Genomic DNA, 12013 nt, shown 5'->3' with positions numbered 1-12013 from the left:
CGCCCCCTCCTCCTCCGCGGGGCCCCGTCCCCGCCCCTTCTCAGGCCCCTCCCCCGTCCCCGCCCCTTCCCAGGGCCCCCCACCCCAGTCCGCGCTCCTTCCCGGGCCTCCCCCGTCCCGCCCCTTCCCAGGCCCCGCCTCCGTCCCCGCCCCTTCCCAGGGCCCCCCACCCCAGTCCGCGCTCCTTTCCAGGTCCCCCCCGTCCCCGCCCCTTCCCAGGCCCCGCCTCCGTCCCCGCCCCTTCCCAGGCCCCCGGCCTCCCCATTTCGCCCCCTTCCCCTCGCGCTCCCTCCATCCGGAGTCTCTCTGCCACACGCTCCCTTCTCCCCCCCAACCTCCCCCATCCCGCTTCACTCTGGTTCCCCCTGCCCCCGCTCCTCCCGCAGCCCCCAACCCCGAAGCCGCCTCCCCACATCTCTTGGCCTCTCAGAGAGAGTGAGGGGATGGGCACAAGTGGGCTCCCAGGTCCAGAGGAGCGACTGACTCTGAAGTGACCCACTTTGGGATCAGAGACCCCGGTTTGCCGGTACCGTGTCCTCGTTAAACAACCTAAAGATCCCACGGGGGTGGCAGAAGGGCGGGGAGGCAGGGGGAGCCTTGGAAGCCAGTGGGATTTGTTGGGACGCGTGAAAATTTAGAAGATTGGCGTGCATCCTGGTGGGGGCAGCCCCAGCCTGTGTCAAACCCGCAGTTCATCTTTCCCCAGCTTCGGAAGTGGGAGGTGGGTGGGTGCGGGCTGCAGGAGCCCAGACCCTGCCTCATCCTGCACCTGCTTCAAAACATTTGGAAGACCCAGTGTAGCAGAGGGGGCTAAGTGTTACCTAACAAATGGAAAAGCACTGAAAATGAACAAACAGCACATTTTGTTGTGGTTTTAACTTTTTTTTTTGCTTTTTAGGGCTGCTCTCACGGCCTATGGAGGTTCCCAGGCTAGGGGTCGAATTGGAGCAGCAGCTTCTGGCCTATGCCACAGCCACAGCACCGCAGGATCTGAACCGCAGCTGCGACCTACACTACAGCACATGGCAACACCAGATCCTTAACCCATCAGGCTAGGCCAGGGATTGAACCCGCAACCTCATGGTTTCTAATTGGATTCGTTTCTTCGGTGCCACAATGCAAACTCCGGTTTTAACTTTGTATTTGGAAATAAGTTTAAACTAACATAAAAGTTAGAATAAGAATAGGATAGGAATAAGAATAGGAATAGATAGAAGAGGAATAAGAGTAAGGATAGGACAAAAGTTATTTAGATTCGGCTCTTAAAGTTTTACCTCCCTAGCTTTTTTTGTTGTTGTTGTTCTTTTCTAGGGCTGCTCCTGCGGCATATGGTTCCCAGGCTAAGGGTCGACTCAGAGCTGTAGCCACCGGCCTATGTCAGGGCCACAGCAACGCGGCATCCGAGCCGCATCTGCAACATACACCACAGCTCACGGCAAGGCCGGATCCCTCACCCACGGAGCAAGGCCAGGGCTCGAACCTGCAACTTCATGATTCCTAGTCGGATTCGTTAACCACTGCGCCACGACGGGAATTCCTACCTCCCTGGCTTTATCATTTGTATTCTCTCTGCCCAACCTCACCCCCCAAAAGATCCGTTAGTATCTTTCTATCAACCATCTATCATCTGTCCTTCATCCGTCTGTCTGTCTGTCTGTCTATCCATCAGTTATCACCTATTACTCGTTTGTCTATCATCAGTCTTTCTGGTGGGAACAGTAGTAGAGACAGGATCTAGCCCCTGAGTAAGATCTGGACCCTGGGTGAGATCAGGGCTCTGAGTATGCAGCTTGGGATCCAGAAGCTCACTGACTCTGAGTTCACCTTAACAAACAATTTCTTTGACTTACTCTTTGAAGCTGGACAAACAATGAACTTTGAGCCAAGGGCCTTGTAAATGAGAATTGCGATGCCAACCCTTCACCCGGAGGATCACCGTGGGACTCAAGATCATTTAGGCAAATCCTAGAGCTCCCCTTGTGGCTCCCCAGAAGCAAATCTGACTAGGAACCATGAGGTGGAGGGTTCGATCCCTGGCCTCGCTCAGGGGGTTAAGGATTCGGCGTTGCCGTGAGCTGTGGTGTAGGTTGCAGACGCAGCTCAGATCCTGCGTTACTGTGGCTGCGATGTAGGTCAGCAGCTGTAGCTCCGAGGTGACCTGGGAACCTCCATATGCCGTGGGAGCAGCCCTAAAAAAAAAAAAAAACAACCCAAAAGTAAAAGACCCCAAAGATCATTTCGGCAAATCCTATGTTCTCAACTTTAGCTTCATGGGAGCAGGCAAGACCCAGGGTCTCTCTCCCACGGTGGGAGTTCGTAGGCCAGCAGCTGGGGTCTGCCACGTGGAGGAAGAGCTAGGCAATAACAAGACACAGGCAAACGGGAGAAGGGGGAGCCCATTTTTCCTGGGACGATCGTGAAAGAGTGAATGTCCCCATGGGGCTGGAAAATGGTAGCAGTGACAAATCATGATGAAACTTGGGGGGGGTGTGTGTGAAAGCGTCTCAACCAGAGACAAGACCTTGGCAGAAGTGCCAAGGAATAGGACTGTCCTTAAAGCATCAGAGCAAGGAAGATGCCCAGTTTGGAGACCTGATGGCCTGACAAACGATCCGAACCCAGGGGAGGGCAGATTACACAAGGGTAAAAACGTCACACATCTCAGAGCTCCCGTTGTGGCTCCTTGGTAAATAACTCGACTAGTGTCCATGAGGTCTCAGGTTCAATCCCCGGCCTCGCTCGGTGGGTTATGGATCGGGCGTAGCTGTGGCATAGGCTGGCAGCTGCAGCTCCGATGGGACGCCTAGCCTGGGAACCTCTATGTGCACAGCCCTAAAAAAGACCAAAAAAAAATTTTTTTTTAATTTAACACGCTGTGGATGCACAGCACGAGGGTCTTGACATACTCACACGTCCTTCCTTTTTCACGTTTCCCACTCACGTTGCGGTGGGCAGGTCTTATATTGTCAATTAAGCTCCTCTGTGTCTTTTGATTAAATGCCCATTCTTCCAGGAATTTGTTCACTCCCCCTTGCAGGGAACGAACCTCTGTGTCCCCAGGGCTGGGGAGGGGGGGGCTCCTCTGCTGGTGCCAGATGCAGGAGGGCTGGTGGTCTTGTTTCTGCACCCCGGCACTGGCCCCCAAGCCGGGCTTCCCCCTGGCTTTGCTGGGCTCACCTCTGCAAGCAGCCTGGGTCCCTGTCCCGGGCTCTGGTCACGAGGACCCCACCTCTGTCTCCTGATCCTGGGGGCTCTTCTGCCCAGGACCACACAGCCATGGGCAAAGCTACCTCCCCATCCTCCCGCCTGGGCACCCACGAGTTCTCAGGTGCTCCCACACCTGTGGCCAACCTCTGAGAGGGGAGTGGGGGGAATCAGATCTCTGACGTGGAAGCTGATGGGCTCCTCCCCCGTCGGAAGCTGGGAAACCTGGTGATCCAGGAAGGGGAGCCTTGGGGCTTGGTGCTCAGTGGAGAGTGAAGTTGCTTCGGAGAGAAATGCCAGGCTGGTGCTTTATACTTTGCCCAGAAGAGGACACAAACTTCAGGTCCAGGACCCTCTGGGCTCATCTGTCTAGACGGGGGATGCTGGGACCATATCTGCTTGGCTGGAGGGGCCGTGCCCACAGCCCCCAAAGCCATTTAAAACCTGTGAAGCAATGCATAGATACAAACTCTTGCCTTTGGAATGGATGAGCAATGAGATCCTGCTGTGTAGCCCTGGGAACTATGTCTAGTCACTTATGATGGAGCAAGATCATGTGTGAAAATAGAACATGTACATGCATGTGTAACTGGGTCACCATGCTGCACAGTAGAAAAAAAAATTGTGGAGGTCCCGTCGTGGCGCAGTGGTTAACCAATCCAACTAGGAACCATGAGGTGGTGGGTTCGGTCCCTGGCCTTGCTCAGTGGGTTAAGGATCCGGCGTTGCCGTGAGCTGTGGTGTGGGTTGCAGACATGGCTTGGATCCTGCGTTGTTGTGGCTCTGGCATAGGCTGGTGGCTACAGCTCTGACTGGATCCCTAGCCTGGGAACCTCCATGTGCCATGTGAGCGGCCCTAGAAAAGGCAAAAAAAAAAAAAAAAAAAAAAAAAAAAAAAAAAGAAAAAGAAAAAAAACTGTTTTGGGGAAATAACTATTAAAAAATAATAATAAAAAATAAAATAAATAAAATATATAAAATAAAGAGAGGCGGCATTTGCCTGTGTCCCTCTTTTCATGTCTTTTGAAGGCATGGAGACTAGACTTCAATAAAAAAATTACTCCTCCCACTAACAAAGCCAGGCGTGTTGGCAGATGCTGTCAGGTTTCAGGCCTTCACCCACACATGGCTCTGGCTGGGGGAGCCGCAGGTGGCCAGGGGAGCACTCTCGGGAGCTTGGACCCCAGCCTTGTGCCTCGCGGGTTCTTGGAAGCAAACTCAGAGCACGTCTCCCGAGGTTGCGTCCCTGCGCCTATATGGGCACGTGGCCTCCTGGCCCCTGGGCGCCCCTGGCATAGAGCTGGTCACATAAGATTGAATTAGTTCCCTAGGCTGTGGTGTAGACTTCCTAATATGTGCTTGGCCTACTTCTCCAGCTGATTATGACGATAACACCAAACGCCAGCCACGGAAAGACTCCAGACACATTTTTAAAATACACAGATGCGAAGGGCTGCCTTGGGGAGGTGCCCCTTGCCGGGCAAACACAGGCAGAGCCCGGGCCCCGGTCCCACCGGCACACCCACTCTGGTGCTTTCCCATCCCTCCTGTTTTCAGCCACAACCTACCTGTCCAGGGAGATGGATTCACCAGGGCAAAGTTCTCTTGCGATTGTAACGCTGCAGGACCACCGTGGTCCTGGGCTCTTTCCTGGTGGTGGTCCTCTTGGGAGAAGACTTTTAGATGGTCAGCATCAGGCCCATGCGAGTAAAGATCCATCCTCTGCTTTGCCAGTTGGAGAAACAGGCGGCTGCCCGCACAGAGTCTCCAGACTCTGCAGGGGGGCAGCTGATCAGCGGCGGCCTCGCCTTCAGACCCCCAGCGAGAGGCAGAGCCCTTCCTGCCCTCCGAGGACCCAGCTTGAGCGCATCTCTGACCTTGGGGCAGCGTGGCTTGCTTCGGGGGAGGGAACCCCCCCAACCCTGCCCTGTGCCCTTCCTGCAGCCCTTTCTGCCTTGGCCAGGAGGTGGGTCACGCTCTGGGTGACAGTTTAGCTCATTCGGATGGCCTTTGGGCTTACGTGCTGACCTAACCAGCTGCGGTGCCTCCGTTGTCTGTGACACAGCTCTCAGTCTCGGGGCCGGAGGCCTTCGGAAACATCTGGAGGGAGACCTGTGTCTCCGGGGCTCCTGAGAGGTGGGGAAAGTAAGACACATCTGGAAAGCTGTGGTTTTCTAAGAGGACTTCACGGTTTAGAGCATTGCGTGTTCACTGAGTTCCCACGTCCCTCGTCCTGCCACACACATCACCCCTTTATTTATTTATTAAAAAAAATTTTTTTTGGTCTTTTGCCTTTTCTAGGGACACTCCCGCAGCATGTGGAGGGTCCTAGGTAGGGGTCCAATCGGAGCTGCAGCCGCTGGCCTACACCAGACACAGCGACACGGGATCCAACCATGTCTGCAACCTACACCACAGCTCACGGCAATGCCGGATCCTTAACCCATGGAGCAAGGCCAGGGATCGAACCCGCAACCTCATGGTTCCTAGTCGGATTCGTGAACCACTGCGCCACGTGAACCACTGCCTTTTCTAGGGCTGCTCCCATGGCATATGGAGGGTCCCAGGCTAGGGGTCTCACGGGAGCTGTAACTGCCAGCCTAAGCCAGAGCCACAGCAACGCGGGATCTGAGCCGCGTCTGCAACCTACTGGATCCATCACCCACTGAGCAAGGCCAGGGATTGAACCCAAAGCCTCCTGGTTCCTAGTGGGATGCGTTAACCACTGTGCCACAACGGGAACGCCCACACATTAGCCCTTTATTAACATCTTGATCTGCACAAGCACAAGGGAAAACCGAGGAGCCCGTGTTGGTAACTAACACCTGTGGTTTCCGGTCGCTGCAGTTTTGCCTCTTCCGCAGTGGCATGAAGTTGGACTTGGACAGTCCATAGCCTTTTCAGATTAGCTTCTTTCACATAATAATATGCATTTAAAGTTCCGTCCTGGCTTTTGGAGGCTTGACAGCTCATTTATTTTCAGCGCTGAGTAATACTGCAGTCTGTGGACGGACCACAGCTTCCGTATCCACGCACCCTCTGAGGGGCATCTGGGTTCCTTCCAATTACGCAGAAAGCTGCTAAGATAAAGGACAAAGATCTGCTGTCGGCACAGGGTCCATATCAACCTGGCGTAATTAACCGCAATGGGAAACATATGAAAAAGAATATACATATGTGTATACCGGAATCACTGCTGTACACCAGAAACCAACACATCCTTACAAAGTAACTGCACGGCTGGAGTTCCCGTCGTGGCGCAGTGGTTCACGAATCCAACTAAGAACCACGTGGTTGCAGGTTCGATCCCTGGCCTTGCTCAGTGGGTGAAGGACCCGGCGTTGCCATGAGCTGTGGTGCAGGTCGCAGATGTGGCTCGGATCCCGTGTTGCTGTGGCTGTGGTGTAGGCTGGTGGCTGCAGCTCTGATTCGACCCCTAGCCTGGAAACCTCCATGTGCCACAGGAGCGGCCCTAGAAAAGGCAAAAAGACAAAAAAAAAAAAAAAAAAAAAAAAAAAGTAACTGCATTGCTGCTAAAAACATGTGTGAGCATGTTTTTATATGAACATAAGTTTTCAATTCATTTGAGTAAATGCTTGGAGGTGTAGCTGCTGGGTTATACGGTAAGAGCATATTTAGTTTTATTAAAAAAAAAAGGTTCCAACTCTTCCAAAGAGCCTGTTCCATGTCCCATGCCCATCAGCCAGGAGTGCAGGTCTCCTACTGCTCCAGCCTCGCCAGCAGTTGCCGTTGTCTGTGTTCTGGATTTTGGATGTTCCAACGTTTGCATAGTACTATCTCACTCTTTCAACTTGAATTTCTCTGAGGACATTTGAGGTGGAACATTTTTCCATATGCTTATTTGCCATCTGCCTATCTAATTTGGCAGAGTGTCTATTCAGATATTCCACTGACCTTTTTTTTCTTTTTTCTTTTTTTTTGGTTCTTAGGGTTGCATGTGCAGCATATGGAAGTTCCCAGGCTAGGGGTGAAAGTGGAGCTGCAGCTGCTGGCCTCAGCCACAGCCACAGCAATGCAGGATCTGAGCCGTGTCTACGACCCACACCACAGCTCACGGCAATGCTGGATCCTTAACCCACTGAGCAAGGCCAGGGACCGAACTTATATCCTCGTGGATCCTAGTCAGGTTTGTTACTGCTGAGCCACAATAGGAATTCCCTTATTGACTTTTATTTTTTTTAAATTCTTTTTATTGTTACTTTTTTTTTTTTGTCTTTTTGTCTTTTGTCTTTTTGTTGTTGTTGTTGTTGTTGTTGTTGTTGTTTTTGCTATTTCTTGGGCTGCTCCCTCGGCATATGGAGGTTCCCAGGCCAGGGGTTGAATTGGAGCTGTAGCCACCGGCCTACGCCAGAGCCACAGCAACGTGGGATCCGAGCCGAGTCTGCAACCTACACCACAGCTCACGGCAACGCCGGATCGTTAACCCACTGAGCAAGGGCAGGGACCGAACCCGCAACCTCACGGTTCCTAGTCGGATTCGTTAACCACTGCGCCACAACGGGAACTCCTATTTTTACTTATTTTTTAATTTATTTTTATTTTTTTGCCTTTTTGCCTTTTCTAGGGCTGCTCCTGCGGCATGTGGAGATTCCCAGGCTAGGGATCTCATCAGATCTGTAGCCGCCAGCCTACACCAGAGCCACAGCAACGTGGGATCCGAGCCTCGTCTGCGACCTACACCACAGCTCATGGCAACGCTGGATCCTTAACCCACTGAGGGAGGCCAGGGATCGAACCTGCGTCCTCATGGGTGCTAGTCAGATTTGTTTCCATTGAGCCAAGATGGGAACTCCCACTGCTACCTTTCAGAATAGCTTGTTTTTGGTTTTTACGGAGAAGAAAAGCAAATGCACAAGTTTAAAGGCACACGAAACAAAGGACCCCTGTTTGTAACCGCATCATCAGCAGAAATGAGAATCGGAGGAGTAAATTGGCAAATGGGTCTTAGTTTAGAGGCTGGCTTCTCCAGCAAAGATGGGAGAATAATTAAGGACCCAAGAGCCGCTGGATAATTAACGCTGCTCTCTCAGGAGCAGCTGAAGGCCCCGTGCAGGGTTTTCTGTGTGGAGTTAGTCTCTATCCCTGGCGCCCTTTCTGCACAAAACCAGAGGTAGGAATAAAAGCATCAGAAAGGTTTGCCCTAGTTCCTTTCATGAAAAGATTGCTGGGTATTCTCTGTCCCTCGGTCCTTTTTCCTACCCTCGGATCTCCTTCATGAGGTCCTTCCAGGGCTCTTTGGGGATGTGGCGGGGGGGCCCTGCGAGTCTCGCGCTGAACCCAGAATATTTCGGTGTCATTCAGGGCTGACAGCCAGGTACGTCTCTTTGGAGACTTCGTACTGCCAGTGACTTCTTGGCGCTTCCTCCTCTGGCAAAGCTGCCCACTCCCTAAGTGGTCCGTGGGAGCTGAGAAAAGAGGGCCTTGGAATCTAGGCATTTGCAGGTCCTACCACGTGACCCTGGCATTATCATTTTACCTCTTGGATGCAAGCCTCCTCCTTTGTACAGTGAGCTGGCAGATAGGCTAACAGGTAATTCTGACCATCTGCGCCACTCTGGAAGCAAGCTAAACCTACATTTCGAGTTTGATGTAGCTGCATTTTCATATTTATTTGTTGTCTTTAGAAGAACAAAATGAAGCTTTTTATAAATGGCTAGACTGTCAAAGCTGGAAAAAATAGTTCCTTTATTATACTTTATTTTCCTATGCATCTTTAAAAGACAACAGCTTGGAACTGTTGTCACACCTGGAAGCAGAGAAAAAAGCCTGTCATCCAAGCAGGGTCATACCCTCAGGGTGTGATCTGACCCACAACCTGCGATCCAGGGTCAGCTCTTCACCTGAAAGAAGTCGTGTCTGGCCGTGGCCAGTCCCTTCCCGGGATGGGGGTGGGTGGGTGGCTCTTCCAGGACGGTGACCATGGGGAAAGCCAGTCATGGCCTCTGTGCAGCTCCACTGGCTCCATTCTACATGCTGCGACGCTGGATCACCTGATTTTCTGGTGGCTCGTTTGTAGGTTTCTTCTGTTTTTCTGCATTGGCTAAAATTTGCCGGCCATGACGTTATAAACAAGAAAGTCATTTTTTGGTTTTTAATGGAACGTCTGTTGAAATCCATCTTCTCCAGTTTAACTCTTTCCTATAGTTTCTGCTTGTGCTGAGCCTCAGAGGTACCCACACATCCACGGTGTCAGGTGTTGGGCCAGGTCCGAGCAGACAGGAATAACCCAGCAGCCTGGTGTGGCTGCGTCTTTAAGGAAAAGACACACACACACACACACACACGCACACACACACGCACACAACATACTCATTGAGAAGACAGACAATTTTCTCCCTCGTTTTTGTGCCAAGACTTTTGTAAGACTTCAGGGCATCCATTTTCAGCTATCGACACCCTGCTCTTCAGCCTCAAACGGTGTGAAACATGGGGGCGTGGATGCTTTTACTTGAAAAGGGTCGCAGAACAGTGCATGAGACCTCACCAGACTCATCTTTCAAGCATTTCATGACTGCATGCGTGACATGGTTTGAGGTTTAAAATATCAGAGGGAAAATTCACACCACAAAGAGGTGGACAGGAGAAAAACAAATGCAAGCTTTTCAGACAAGTAGCCTCTGGCCTGGCCGTGCATTGTCAAGGCTGGCCTCTATCCTCCCGTCTCCTCCAGCTCAGGATGCTGCTGCTGCTGGGGGGAGGATTTGGGTGCCAGGAAGACACAGCTTTCCAGATTCCACTAAAGGGTGCACGTGGCTGTGCTTTAAAAAACCTTTCTCTCTTCACGTTTTAATGTTGAGGCATAGGAGTTCCTGTCATGGCGCAGTGGTTCAAGAATCCGACTAGGAACCATGAGGTTGCAGGTTCGATCCCTGGCCTTGCTTAGTGGGTTGAGGATCTGATGTTGCCGTGAGCTGTGGTGTAGGTCGCAGACGTGGCTTGGATCCCGCGTGGCTGTGGCTCTGGCGTAGGCTGGTGGCTACAGCTCCGATTCAACCCCTAGCCTGGGAACCTCCATATGCCGCGGGAGCGGCGCAAGAAAAGGCAGAAAGATGAAAAAAAAAAAAAAGTTGAGGCATAAACCACACACAGCAAAGGCACAATGCACAAGCGTCCAGCTGCTGTGTTTTTCATACACAACCAGCTCTAGGGCACCTCCAGGGCCCGCGGGCTCTGTGGTCCCCTTCCATCCCTGTCCCATCTCACTGCCCCAGACCCCTGTGTCAAAGCCACACACCATGAAGAGACCAGAGTTAGGACCTGGTCTGACTGACCGGCCAGCAGAGGTGATGGCCGGTCCCTGGCTGTTTGGACAGTAAGGCGCATGCCGATCTGGGCAGCTGTCTGATTGGTCTATGTCTGCCCCTCTCAGCCGGGAAAAAGGTTGGCGGGCATATGGGGGTGACCCACATTTCTGCCATGCCCTGGGGTGAGGGTCAGGCCTGTGCAGTCTTTGCTGCGTATTGCTTTGCATCATTCCACCTGCAGCCCATCCTCAGAGCATCCTGCAATTTAGAAAACCGGAATGTTCAGCTGATGGTTAGGGACCCGTCAGCACCCAGTGCTTGCAGGGCAGGGTTGACCTGTGAGAAGAAACATCCCTGACACCTGGAGACATGTCATCAGCCTCACCGCGGGGAGGCGGCATCCGGGCATGATGGGAAAATCTATGTCTGGCTTTGCTCTCGTAAACTCAACCAGCCGATCACACAGAGCTTATACAGATGATCCCCCGTGAATACACCCGAGCTTTAACTCAAATGCCTGTGTGGGTCCATGTAGAGTAACCACATCAGATGGGACCTGGAGCGACAGCTGCCCGCGAGCCTCTGCAAAGCCGGCGCGCAGACCATGTTTCCTCCAGGGAGGCCGCCTTGCTGCCTTGTTGTGATTGAGGGTGCCTAGCTGACGGCTGCTGAAGTTTGTTTCTCCAATGTGCATATCCTGCTCTGATTCTTCAGGCCTGTGCTCTCCTTCCAGCGTGTCAAGTACGGGAACGTGGGACTGGAACAGGAAGTGGAAAGCGACACACGGTGGGGGGACATCGCCAGGGCCGTGGGAGGTGATGGGTTGGCACGGGTGTGGGCGGCGGACCGGGATTGCGTGAGATTCATGGGCTGTACGGTGTCGTCACCTGGGCACGGTTCCCCCCCTTCCCGGATTACCGCAGGCCTGGGGTGTTCTCTGCACCACCTCATCACTGTGCAGAGGGGACTGGGGTAGGGGGCTGCGCTGCCTCTCCCCACGGGCAGTGCTGCGGCCTCGTGCCCTCCCACCACAGGCCTGCCTCCTGCCCCGCTGTCTGTGTTGAAAGGATTTGGAGAGCAAGCCCAGGACAGCAGGACTGCTCTGGGTCACCCATCTTCATCTCCATCAGGGCCGGGAGCTTGGTCCAGTCCAGCTCCTGGTTCCGGGAGAGGCTAGAGCCCGGAGGGGCTGCAGCTTCCGAGACGGGACCCGTCCCTCCTGCACCAAGGCCCCTGCCTGGAGGCACAGCAGCTCCCGTCTCCTGGGAGCCCTTCCTTCCTTCCTCCTTCCTCTCCTTCCTTTTTTCTCTCTCCCTTTCTTTGTTTCTTTCAAGTCTAGTTGACTACAAGGCTGTGCCAATTTCCGAGGTTCACCAAAGTGACCCAGAAAAAATCTGCAATGTTTCACCAATTTGCATGGCAGCCTTGGGCAGGGGCCGTGCCACTCGTGTCTGTATTGCTTCTGTACATGTGCTGCCAACGTGAGCGCTGCCCTCAGGTACTTACCTGGTTATTTTATGAAACCCCTACCGAGGGATGTGACC

General features: G+C 53.1%; 1 pseudogene; it reads right to left on the bottom strand.

Annotated features, from left to right (window-relative positions):
* Nucleotides 1-11857: 11857 nt before the first annotated feature.
* On the bottom strand, nt 11858-11958 carry LOC146394847 (U6 spliceosomal RNA; annotated as a pseudogene).
* Nucleotides 11959-12013: the final 55 nt, after the last annotated feature.

This window comes from Sus scrofa, chromosome 18, assembly GCF_054392235.1.
Source record: "Sus scrofa isolate SSC_HxYL_T2T_F1_AM1 chromosome 18, Sscrofa_HxYL_maternal_Yorkshire_Landrace_v2.0, whole genome shotgun sequence".
Taxonomy (NCBI): Eukaryota; Metazoa; Chordata; class Mammalia; order Artiodactyla; family Suidae; genus Sus; species Sus scrofa.
The sequence above is the reverse complement of the archived record's forward strand: the minus strand, read 5'-3'. Positions and strand labels throughout refer to the sequence as shown.